The sequence below is a fragment of the Palaemon carinicauda genome, chromosome 6 (assembly GCF_036898095.1).
Source record: "Palaemon carinicauda isolate YSFRI2023 chromosome 6, ASM3689809v2, whole genome shotgun sequence".
NCBI classification, from domain to species: domain Eukaryota; kingdom Metazoa; phylum Arthropoda; class Malacostraca; order Decapoda; family Palaemonidae; genus Palaemon; species Palaemon carinicauda.
The window spans coordinates 126,851,301-126,865,023 of record NC_090730.1 but is presented as its reverse complement, the minus strand read 5'-3'; positions in this window follow the sequence as shown (position 1 = coordinate 126,865,023).

Sequence of the window (13,723 nt, the reverse complement as noted above, 5' to 3'; positions counted from 1 at the left end):
GCCGCGGTAATTGACTTGAGCTGGGTGGTGGTGGTCAATTTAGGTGCCGAATTAATTGACTTGCGCTGGGTGGTGGTGGTCATTTTAGGTGCCACTTTAATTGACTTGCGCTGGGTGGTGATGGTAATTTTAGTTGCCACATTAATTGACCTGTGCGGGGTGGGGCTCGTCGTTTTAGTTGCCCTGTTAAACAACTTGCGCTGGTGGTGGTGGCCATTTTAGGTGCTACGTTAATTGACTTACGCTGGGTGGTGGTGGTCATTTTAGGTACCACGTTAATTGACTTATGCTGGGTGATGGTGGTCATTTTAGGTGCCTTGATTAATTAACTTACGCTGGGTGGTGGTGGTCAATTTAGGTGCCTCGATTAATTTACTTATGCTGGGTGGTGGTGGTCATTATAGGTGCCACTTTAATTATCTTACGGTGTGTGGTGGTGGTCATTTTAGGTTCCACGTTAATGGCCTTATGCTGGGTGGTGGTGGCCATTTTAGTTGCCACGTTTATTGACTTACGCTGGGTGGTAGTGGTCCTTTTAGGTGACACGTTAATTGACTTACGCAGGGTGGTGGTGGTCATTTAAAGTGTATAATTAACTTACTTTGGGTGGTGGTGGTCATCTTATGTGCCATGTTAATTGATTTACGCTAAGTGGGGTTGGTCATTTTAGGTGCCACTTTAATTGACTTGCATTGAAGGGGGGAGGTCATTTTTAGTTGCCACATTAATTGACTTGCTCTGGGAGGTGGTGGTCATTTTAAGTGCCACGTTAATTGACTTACACCGGGTGATGGTGGTCACTTTAGGTGCCACTTTAATTGACTTATGTTGGTTGGTGGTGGTCATTTTTAGATGCCACATTAATTGGCTTGCACTTGCTGGTAGTGGTCATTTTATGTGCTTTATTAATTGACTTACGCTGGGTGGTAGTGATTATTTTAGTTGCCACGTTAATTTATTTATGCTGGGTGTAGGTTGTCTTTTTAGGTGCCACGTTAATCAATTTACCCTGGGGGGGGGACGTCATTTTAGGTACCACATTAAATGAATTACGCTGCATGATGGTGGTAATTTTAAGTGCCATGTTAATTGACTTATGCTAGGTGTGGGTGGTCATTTTAGGTGCCACATTAATCGACTTACACTGGGTGGTGGTATTTATATTAGGTGCCACGTTAATTGTCTTACGCTGGGTGGTGGTAGACATTTTAGGTGCCACGTTAATTGACTTATGTTGGGTGGTGGTATTCATTTTACATGCCTTATTTATTAACTTACGCTGGTTCGGGATGGCCATTTTAGGCGCCATGTGAATTGACTTACTTTTGGTTGAGGTGGTCATTTTAGGTGCCACGTTGATTAAGTCAACGCTGGGTGGTAGCAGTCATTTTAGGGACCACGTTATTTCACTTATGTTGGGTGGGGTTGGTCATTTTAGGTACCACGTTAATTGACTTATGTTGGGTGGTGGTGTTTATTTTAGGTGCCACATTAATTGACTTACGCTGGTTGGGGTTAGTTATTTTAGGTACCATGTTAATTGACTTACTTTGGGTTGGGGTATTCATATTATGTTCCAAGCTGATTGACTTATGCTGAATGGTGGTGGGCCTTTTATATGCCACGTTAATTGGCTTACAGTGGTCAGGTTGGTTATTTAAGGTGCCATATTAATTGGATTTTGCTGGATGGGTTTGGTCATTTTAGGTGCCACGTTAATTGTTTATGCTGTTTGGCTGATATTTTAGGTGTCATGATAATTGACTTACTGTGGGTGTTGATTGTCATTTTAAGTGCCACGTTAATTGACTTATGCTGAGTGGTGGTGGTCATTTTAGGTGCCATGTTATGTTCATATTTATATACTTACTTCCTTAATCCTGTTATTTTAGGAGCCACATTATTTTACATACTCTGTCTGGATGGTGATGTTCTTTTTTGATGCTGTGTTACTAGACTTAGGCTACCCTGTACAGTTGTGTCAATATTAGACGTTATATAGATACATTTTCTCCGTGTGGTGACCCTTTTTTTTTAGGTATGCACTAATTAATTTACTCTGGGTGGTAATGTTTATTATAGGGAACACAATAATTGACTTGTTACGTTTAATGATGTGCATCTTAGAGGCCACATTAATTGACTTCCTCCTGGAGGTGATATTCACTAGAAATAACATATTAAAATGACGCATTCTGGGGGGTAGTCCTCATTCTATGTACAATACTACATTTAATTGGATTACTCTGTTTGCTGATGTTTATTCGTTTTAGGTGCAACATTTGATTAACTTACTAACAGCCATTTCCTTCCACTCCCGTCTGTTTGTGGTATTTCTGTGCACGTCTATATCCACAAATTTGCGTAGCTCAGCTCGTCAATCTATCATCTTCCTTTCCTCTCCTGCTTCGTTTGCAATCGCTAGAGACCCATTCTATTTCTTTTTTCATCTACTGTATTATCTGTCATTCTCATTACAGGTCCTCATCACGGCCATTTCTTTTGCTTGTTATAATATCCTCTACCTTAGTTTGCTCTCGTATCCATGTTGCCCTTTTTCTATCTCTTAGTGTTATTCCCATCATTATTTATTCAATAGCTCTTTGAGTTGTATCTATGTTATGTTCTAAGGACCATTTGATTGAATAATTTCCTTTTTAGAGAAAGTGGCAATTTACTTTTCGTACTCTCATATCCATTCCATGCTTGTCCTTTTAATTTCTGTTTTATGTCCTGGGGAAAACTTACTTGCCTGTCCCAACTACATATATTCATTAACAATCTTTAGTTTGTGTCTGTTTTTCTGTGCAGTTGTGTTTGGCTTTTTTGTTCTTTCAGTAAAAAGTTCCAAATGGTGTTTTCCATTTAATTCTTTGCTACTATGTTTTTGTGAAGTTAGTGGAGTTGCAACTACTGTGATCGACTGAGGATTAGACGCTTCACTCACTGCTCATTTTAACAGAGGCATACACTTCTGCCCTCACCCAAAGGAGATTTAAAGGTTTAAAATTATCCTATGAACGGCAGAGGCCAGGGCCATGTCATTCCTTGTTGCAGTGAGACTGAACATACAGTATAAAAAGTATATTATATACTTACTGCTTAGTGCTTCTCCATCTAAGCTAAGACCAGTGTGAACCAGATAACGATAACTGAGGGCTCAGCACATAAACATATCAGTCACACCCTCCTTACCACCCAATCTCCAGCTTGCAAGAACTCCAGGATATCAGATTGAGTTTAAACATTTTCACTAAGCAGTTACACTGAACATTCTTCCTCTCCGACTTCAAATTTATGAATGTTACTGTAAATGATTGATCCTTCGTAATTATCAATTTCCGTTCCTTCAAATCTTGGATGCCTGATGTTTTCACCTTTAGCTTTAGTCTACTGTTACTTTAAATAAAACAATGATGTAAAGTTAGAGGTCTTTCAAATGTAAAGTATATAGTTAACGAAACTATTTTATTGCTTTGAAGTCATGATTATGATCCTATGAATGTTTTCTTACGCTTGATTTGCACAAATAACATAAACCACTGAATTGTGACTTTTTCAATATACAGATCATTAGTATCCTCAGATAAGCCAATGTCTCATTTTTATTCTATTCTCATAATTGTTGATAAGACATTAGCTTCGATTGTTTCATTTGTATGCATTCAAATTTATGTGCTCGCTAAAAAGTAGAAAAAAAGTTTCATTTAAAGAATTATGGGATATTTCATGACAAATACACGTATCTGCTTCTGATTAATTCCTGCATTGATTGATTGAATCTTTGTTATATTGCTATCTTTAAATGACACATGGAGTAGGAAATATTTTATAGATTAATAATAGATTTTACCGTGGATCATAAATGCGTATAAATAGTGTGGTTACCTAAGATTTCCTTACATTGTGTATTTTATAGTTTAATAAATTGCCTATCTTCAGTCAAATCAATTCATACATAAAACACAGACTAACACAATATAAAAAACTCCAAACAGTTCCAACTCTTAAACAAACTAGATAAACAAAGATGAGACTGACAGGAGTTGAAAGTCCCACCTCCGCCAAGAGATTATGCCTCTGGTTGGGATCCAGACCCATTTCTGATAACATAAATCTTTGCATATTCATGAAGTACCATCTCTTAAATCGCAAGAAAAGGGAAATGTTTATAACGATGGGAAACATTCTGTAGATTATGAAGGCTTGACTTCATTTTGATCTTGAAGATAATTCTCTTAGGTTTATCTTTAATGGAATGGGATGAATCTCAGTAAAATAAAAGTAGGTCTATGCAAACTGGATTTGGTTTCTTGCTTATTTTCATTCATAACTTTGCCTCTCTCTCTCTCTCTCTCTCTCTCTCTCTCTCTCTCTCTCTCTCTCTCTCTCTCTCTCTCTCTCTCTCTCTCTCCAAATATTTTCACCTCTTCCAACTGGAAGAATGACTGATATTAATTAGCGGGTTTTAAATATGTTTTAACACACATGCGGATCGATAAGAATTGGGCTATCTTTCATGAATATTTATTACCCTTGCGTTACTTACCTGGTTACTTCTATAAAGAAATATTATGGGTTTATTCTTTCGATGTTGATCTCTTTTTAGAGGTAAATAAACTTAACGTTATTTTGTCATTTCGATTTACTCTATATAACTATAATTGGATTTCGGTGGAAAGAGAAAGGGTGATGAAAAATCATTAGTTTACTGGTAAAACTGCTGTTTTCATTATTCAAATGTCAAATTTCAATACGATAACGTCAAGTCCTTCTGTTTTTCCCTGTAAAATTCATTAATTTATGCCGCATATAGTATGAACGTCAGCCACTGATATTGAAAAATTATATTCAAAGGATGGTATTTGAATTCTTATTTATGAACAGTAGTAATGCTATTATTTTTGTGATACTACTACTACTACTACTACTACTACTACTACTACTACTACTACAAATAATAATAATAATAATAATAATAATAATAATAATAATAATAATAATGATAATAATAATAATAATGATAAACATGCTACAAGCCTAAAGACTTCAAAATGGAAAACAGCTCAATTCGGAAAGGAATTAAACACATAATGAATAAACTATTTATAAGAAGTAATAAAAGATGGCATAGTTAAAGCTCAGGATAACTTTAAAATAGATCAGTTATATATAAACTATGAAACGAGACTTATGTTAACCTGTTCGTAGATGAGCATTTGAAACCAGTTTGAATTTCTAAAGTTCCACCGATTCAACTGCCTGATCTGGAATGAAAACTAATAGATTACTATAAAATATTGAGCCATATAATGGAGAAGGCAAGACTGTCAGAAAGTACTGCATACCTATTACGACATACTGTACTTACAAGATGGTATACTGGGAGGATCTAAATGCAATGAATGATCAGAATTAAGAAAAATCTTATGCGACATCCACAAGGAACTAACTGAACAACTGTGCCAGAGACTGATATCCAGATCAGGAATAAGGAATTTAATAGACCAAGTATTAGTCTGACTGATTAGGATGAGATTCAGCTGCTGATGACCAGACAATACACAAAACAAAGTAGAATGAAAGAATTAAAACATTTCTTCGGGATAGATTGATCGCCAAAATCTTAAAAGGATTATTCAATATGCCAATATTTTGTGCAGTTGAAGAAGAAACAATGAGGAACCACTTCTAGAATTTTAAAGAAGCTGTGTAAAGTTAGAGACATTGTTAATGCAAAGTTCTGGATGTTGAGGAGTCACTGTCCTTGATCTAATTGCAATCATACTTTGAATTTTGTTAGGTTTCTAAAATATTTAAGAAAAACTTTCCTTAATCTTACTTGACAGTCCATAATCATAAAATATGCATTCTGTACTACATGTATGTCTCCAGATTTGTCTGTGTTTTTTTCCATAATAAATGGGGTTTTCCGTTAAAACCAAACTTTTGAAGATATTCAGATTTCGATTAATCTCAGTTGCTTAACTTGTTATGGAGTTAATTGAATCGAAAATAACTGCTTCTCTGTGAAAAATCATCTGAAATGGTCTCTGTAAAATGTGTTATCACAAAATGAAATATTGGCATCCAAAGAGACTTGAACTAACCAACGAAGTTGTATCCTAGGTCTTTTACGCTAATACGTTTATCTTATTCCCTACCTTAGGTAACATGTGCTGCTATTTACCATCAGTTATTTATGATTGTTCTTGTTGTAATTTTCAAAGGTCGCGCATCAGCAACGGAGGCAAGGGTAAGTTCATTGTGCTGTCACACATTAAACCCAACATAAACAATTGATCAATAACTGAGTGCTCTATTCCCCCAAGCAAGGAACAGAGAGAACCAGCAATGGCTGTTAAGGACTCTGAAGGTAGACCTATAGTCCCACTCAAACGTGCTCTCTTTAGCTCAAAGGGACAGTAAGGCCGTGTTACCCGTAGGATATATCAAACCGTATGGGTCTTAAACTTTCGAAAATTGCGAGCCGTCGAGATTTCCTCTTGTTAATCAAAACTTTACTGATTTTAAATCGTTTGCTATATCCTTTGGCTTAATTATTGATGGTCCTTCCTTCACACATTTCTTTGTGATGAATATTAATTTTTTTTTCTTTAATGAAATAAATTTTTTGTGAATTTAAAAAAAAAAAAAAAACCACGAAACACTTACCCTTCCAGTTACTTGTCATTTAAAAATTAAAAAGGAGGAGATACCTTACTAACCCATGATAATTTTTAGGTATTTACATTATTGGTATGCCCAACATGACATCAAAATTTATTTGGAATCCATGAGTACATCCAGTTTCTCAGGTGCATGAGAGGAGCCGATATACACGCAGTATATATATATATATATATATATATATATATATATATATATATATATATATATATATATATATATATATATATATATATAATATATATATATATATATATATATATATATATATATATATATATATATATATATATATATATGAGATCATAGTGAGGGGTGTACCGACCGTGTTTCACACAATTGTACATAATTCCTTTTGTATATATTATGCTTGTATCTTCGCTCTTCCCTCGCACTAAAACGAACATGAAAATTCATGTCTGGTTTTTCCTCTGTGATATTGTCTGTCTTGTGAACTTGTCATGTCCTGTTGCCTTGTGGTTTTGTATATAAGGAGAGTGTTCCACAACAATATAACTCAGTCGTTTCCAATCTGCCTTTGAGTTCACACCCTTACTCGGCGCCGTCACATTGGGGACCCCGTAAGTCGACTCGCTCCCACTGCCTTCCACCCCCACCTCCCTCGCCCCTCCATCGTTGGTACTATGACGGAGACTACATCAATTGGCGCCGCGGCCGCCCCATTGAAACTTTCACCGTTCGCCACCGGAGAGGCGTTTGCTTGGTTTCAACGCGCTGAAGTCTACTTTCGTATCAGGGGCGTAACTCGCTCAACCACCAAAGCGGATTATGTTCTTGCGGCGATACCCGAGGACACCTTCCCAGAAATATCCAACTGGCTTTGTGAACAAGGAGACACCCCACTAGCGTATGACGCCCTCAAATCATACCTTCTGCAGCAGTACTCGCCGTCGCCAGCCGCCCGTATAGCAAAGCTTTTTCAGCTCTCGCAACAACCGTTGGGGGACCAAAGGGCTTCGCTTGCCCTCAGGGAAATGACCAGTATCGCTCGCCTTCAACCTGCCGCAGACGGCTCTCCTCGTGAGGTGAACCTACTCCGTGCCCTTTGGATACGCCGTTTACCTGAACCTGTACGCGCTGCCATACCCGATGTCGATAGTTTACCCATAAAGGACTTGATGACCAAAGCCGACGCCATTATGGACAGCCACTTCAAGACTTCCATCAACGCCTCCACCCCTGACGACGAGGATGCCTATACAACGTCAACTGAAGCTGACATGAATGCCGTAGGACATACACGCCTACCCCGTGACGTGCCGAAGCAGCGACACAGCCGCCCACCACCCACCAATCGCTCGCGCCCCAACGAACGACTTCTACAGCCACTTACTACCTCCCATCCGCCAAAGTTTTGCTACTACCACTTCCGATTCGGGGCAACCGCGAAGAAATGTGCCAAAGATTGTCAGTGGCCAAAGAACGTGTAAGCAGGCCATCGCTTGTGGCGGTGGCCTCCCATGTTTCTAATCTGTTCTTTTTACAGGATGCAGGAACGGCCGTGCGATTTTTGGTAGACACGGGTGCTTGTCGTTCTCTTTTGCCAAGGAAACTCTTCAAGGCGCAACGTAGTCTGTCTACATCTGCCGACGTCCGCTTGGTAGCTGCCAACGGATCTGCGATACCCACCTACGGTTACGAGAACCTCACATTATCGTTCGGAAACGGTAAATTCAATTGGAAGTTTCTCGTTGCTGACGTCACAATGCCAATCCTGGGTGCGGATTTCCTCTCTCATTTCCACCTTCTGGTCGATGTCGCCCACCGACGATTGGTCAACGCAGACTCGTACTTGTCGACACCTCTTCAACCCGCCCCCTCTAACCTCGCTCTCCACATCAGCGCACCCACGAATGCCTACGCCCACCTCCTCACGTCGTACCCGGAAGTTTTCCGTCCAGAACTTCGCCAAATGCCCACGGTTCCTGCCAAGCACGGTATTTATCACCATATCAAGACGACGGGACCCCCAGTCTTCGCAAAATTCAGACGTCTGGCACCGGAACGATTGGCAGCCGCCAAACAGACGTTCGCCGAAATGGAGAAAATGGGCCTTTGTCAAAAGGCCTCCAGCCCATGGTCGTCACCCTTACACATCGTTCTGAAGAAAGACGGCTCCCTCCGTCCGTGCGGGGATTACAGGCGCCTGAACATGCAAACAGAACCGGATCACTACCCCCTCCCAAACATTGCCGATGTAACCTCCTACCTGCACAAAGCGAAGGTTTTCTCTACGCTCGACCTCCTGAAGGGGTATTATCAGGTGCCTATGAACCCAGAAGACATCTCCAAGACTGCCATCACCACTCCGTTTGGCACATACACCTTCAATTACTCCTGTTTTGGCCTTCGTAATGCTGGGGCAACGTTTCAACGTCTCATGGATGGCATCTTAGGGGACCTCCCTTTCTGTGTATGTTATATGGACGACATACTTGTGTTCTCCTCCTCAAAAGAGGAACACCTCCGTCACCTGCGCATCGTGCTCGACCGCCTGCAACAAAACGGCCTTGTAGTCCGGTACGACAAGTGTACCTTTGGCGCCAACGAAGTGTCGTTCTTAGGGCACCGTATCACTCCTGAAGGAGTCCATCCCCTTCCTGAGAAGGTAGCAGCCGTTCAGAATTTCCCCGCGCCCTCGACCGTCAAAGCTCTGCAGGAATTCTTGGGCATGATCAACTATTATCACCGTTTTCTGCCAGCCATTACCGCCACTCTTGCTCCCCTCTACGCCTCCCTCAAGGGCAAGCCAAAGGACCTGAAGTGGGGTCCCCTTCAAGAAGCAGCCTTCTGCAATGCAAAGAAGGCCCTATCAACTGCTGCGGCTCTCACTTTTCCTATCCCACACGCCCCTCTCCTTCTCTCCACCGATGCCAGCGACGTCGCTATTGGTGCAGTACTCGAGCAGGTGGTCAAAGGCTTGCCCCGCCCATTGGCCTTCTTCAGCAGAAAACTGTCCAAGGCAGAATCGGGTTATTCTACCTTCGATCGAGAATTGCTGGCGGTGCACTTGGCTGTCCGTCACTTTCGCCATTTCTTAGAAGGTACGCCCTTCGTCATTCGCACAGACCACATGCCTCTGGTGCACGCCTTCACTCGACAGTCTGACGCCTGGTCCGCCCGTCAACACCGACATCTCTCCGCCGTGGCTGAATACAATTGCACCCACCAATACGTCCCTGGGAAAATGAATCCCGTTGCCGATGCCCTGTCAAGAAACACGTTGGCTGCCGTTTAACTGGGATTGGATTACAACGCTCTGGCTGAAGCCCAACGACAGGATCCAGAGTATCAAGCTTGTAGGACATCCTGCACGTCCCTCCGTTGGGAGGATTTTCCCCTCGAAGACTCCAACACCACCCTCCTCTGTGACGTCAGTACTGGTAGACCGCGACCTTGGATTCCTGCTCCCATGCGCCGACAGGTGTTTGATCTCATCCACGGCCTTTCACATCCCTCGTGCCGTTCTACTGCACAGCTGCTGAAGGCAAAGTTCATTTGGCACGGCATTTCTAAGGATGCTAAGGATTGGGTCCGTGCCTGTACTTCTTGCCAAACTTCCAAAGTACATCGACACACGGATTCATGAGTGGGCACCTTTCCTCAACCTCAGCGTCGTTTCGCACACATTCACGTCGGCATTGTAGGGCCCCTACCCACATCATTATTATTATTATTATTACTATCCAAGCTACAACCCTAATTGGAAAAGCAAGATGCTATAAGCCCAGGGGCTCCAATAGGGAAAAATAGCCCAGTGAGGAAAGGAAATAAGGAAATAAATAACTGAAGAGAACAAATTAACAATAAATCATTCTAAAAATGGTAATGTCAAAAGAGATATATCATATATAAACTATTAACAACGTCAACAACAAATATGTCATATATAAACTATAAAAAGACTCATGTCCGCCTGGTCAACAAAAAAGCATTTGCTCCAACTTTGAACTTTTGAAGTTCTACTGATTCAACAACACAAGGACATCGTTACCTGTTTACCGTCATCGACCGCTCCACTCGTTGGCCTGAAGCCATTCCCATGGAAACTGCAACGTCCGCCTCATGTACATTTGCCTTACTCTCTGGATGGATTTCAAGATTCGGTATCCCTGAGCATATTACTTCTGACAGGGGAACCACTTTCACCTCTCAATTATGGACGTCATTAGCGAATCTCCTGGGCATCACCCTACATCAGACAACGGCCTACAACCCCGCTGCCAATGGAATTGTTGAACGTTTTCATCGCACCCTCAAAGCAGCTTTGATGACCCGCTGCAAGGATTGCAACTGGTTTACTCAGCTTCCCTGGGTCCTCCTGGGACTAAGGACCACTCCTAAAGACGCCCTCGACGTCTCGGCAGCCGAAATGGTGTATGGCGACCCGTTGGTCGTCCATGCCGAATTTTTTCCTTCTACAACCTCCTCCGACGATCTCCAGCGCATACGTCACGTCGTGGGAAAATTTACTCCGTGCCGCCAGACTTACAAGCCCCCAGCGAAGCATCACATACCAACGGACTTGCACTCTGCAACGCACGTCTTCCTGCGCAACGACACCAGCAAGCCACCACTAACGCCCCCTTACACGGGCCCTTTCCTTGTGATCCGACGCAGTCCGAAAGCATTCCTCCTAAACATTCGGAGCAAAGAAGACTGGGTCTCCATTGATCGTCTAAAACCTGCTTATCTTCTGCCAGATGACTCGCCTACAGTTCGCCTCTCTAGATCAGGGCACCCTATTTAACATGTACAGTATGTCATTTTTAGGGGGGGAGCCATGTACCAACCGTGTTTCACACAATTGTACATAATTCCTTTTGTATATATTATGCTTGTATCTTCGCTCTTCCCTCGCACTAAAACGAACATGAAAATTCATGTCTGGTTTTTCCTCTGTGATATTGTCTGTCTTGTGAACTTGTCATGTCCTGTTGCCTTGAGGTTTTGTATATAAGGAGAGTGTTCCACTACAATATAACTCAGTCGTTTCCAATCTGCCTTTGAGTTCACACCCTTACTCGGCGCCGTCACAGGGGTAGATGGAGATGACTTGGCCATGCTCTTCGCACTCCCCAAGAGTGATTAGTTAACCAAACGTTTGACTGGGATCCACAAGGCTCGAGCAGAATGGGAAGACCCATGCCTACATGGCTGAGGACTATGAAGCGTGAAGTGGGAGATGACGAGTGGAGAAGTATTGAATTAAAAGCTCAAGATAGAGACGACTGGCGAGATCTATCAATACTTTGCTATTCATCATCTCCCACTTCTTGCTTCATAGTCCACAGCCATTTAGGCCGTGGTCTTCCACCTCTTTTAGTGCCTTGTTGATTGAGCCCAGTTGAAAGTTTATGGAGCCTAGATGAAAGTTTGAGGAGCCCAGTTGAAAGTTTGTGGAGCCCAGGAGAAAACAAATATTATATATATATATATATATATATATATATATATATATATATATATATATATATATATAGAGAGAGAGAGAGAGAGAGAGAGAGAGAGAGAGAGAGAGAGAGAGAGATAGATAGATAGATATATTATGTATCATGTTACATAGTTGTGAATGGATACTGTTTGTTGCAGCCATGGTTAACCATCTACTTAATCTCCCTTGAAAGATCACTTGCCATCCAAAATGGAAAGCTTAACCTTCCATCATCGCTCTACCGTGGTAATTGACTGTTTATATATATATATATATATATATATATATATATATATATATATATATATATATATATATATATATATATATTACAAATAGACAAAATAAAAAATCTATGCAACAAAAGCACATTTTAGGTATGAATCACTAAATGAAAAAACATGCAAAGCTTAGAAATGCCATTACTTCATTTCAAAAAGTTTCAATTCCGTATAATTTTTTTTTCAATATATCTTATCACTTTATTCTATACACTTACTCTTGAATAATGGGTTAAGCAATTACATGAATATTTGATAAAAGAAGGATGGTTTATTCACTTGTTCTTGCCGCATCAGATTTCTATACCTTTGGGATCACCATTGGAAGTAATTTTCTATCTGAACCTGAAACTCTTTCCCTTGTTAAACCCTCAAGTCCATATTTCCTGCACGACCGAATAAAGTTTTAGACAGGCTTCTTGTTTCATACTATTCTCTCTCTCTCTCTCTCTCTCTCTCTCTCTCTCTCTCTCTCTCTCTCTCTCTCTCTCTCTCTCTCTCTCTCTCTCTCTGAGATACAGTATTAGATTCAAATCAGCCATCAGTAAAGTTATGTAACTATTGTTTTTTCTTTGTATAGTCCATGCATGCTTGATTGCATTGTGTACAAAATTATATTGTTTCCATATGCTATTTGCAGGTGAAATCTCCCTCATATAATAAAGAGCAAGTGTCTGAGTGTATATATATATATATATATATATATATATATATATATATATATATATATAAATATATATATATACATATATATATATATATATATATATATATATATATATATATATATATATATATATATATATATATTTATATATATATACAGTGAACCCTCGCTACTTCGCGGTTCGACCATCGCGGATTCACCACTTCGCGGGTTTTTTTCATAACCCATATATATATACATATCGCGGATTTTCCGGAAATTTCGAAAATACCGCGATATCTGAAGACCCCAAATACGATATTTCGTTACCTGTAATTCCATTAATACTGTAATTAGTAATATCTGCTCTTACTGATTGTTCATTGCATTACATATGACATATAATTCAGCACAGAAAGGAATAAAACACGAAAAGAGAATGTGATCATACGATAATTCAATACTGTATACAGTACGTAGTAAAATTAAATCGAACATGAAACGCAAATCAGATGCAGTCATACCCTATTAGAATGGTGTAAGGCTGTTGATGGCTACTACTGTACTACAAATGTAATGGATGTGCTTCTTTTCCATGAATCTTTTGTATGTATACGTACGTAGTACTGCATCCAATAATATTCTTTGTTG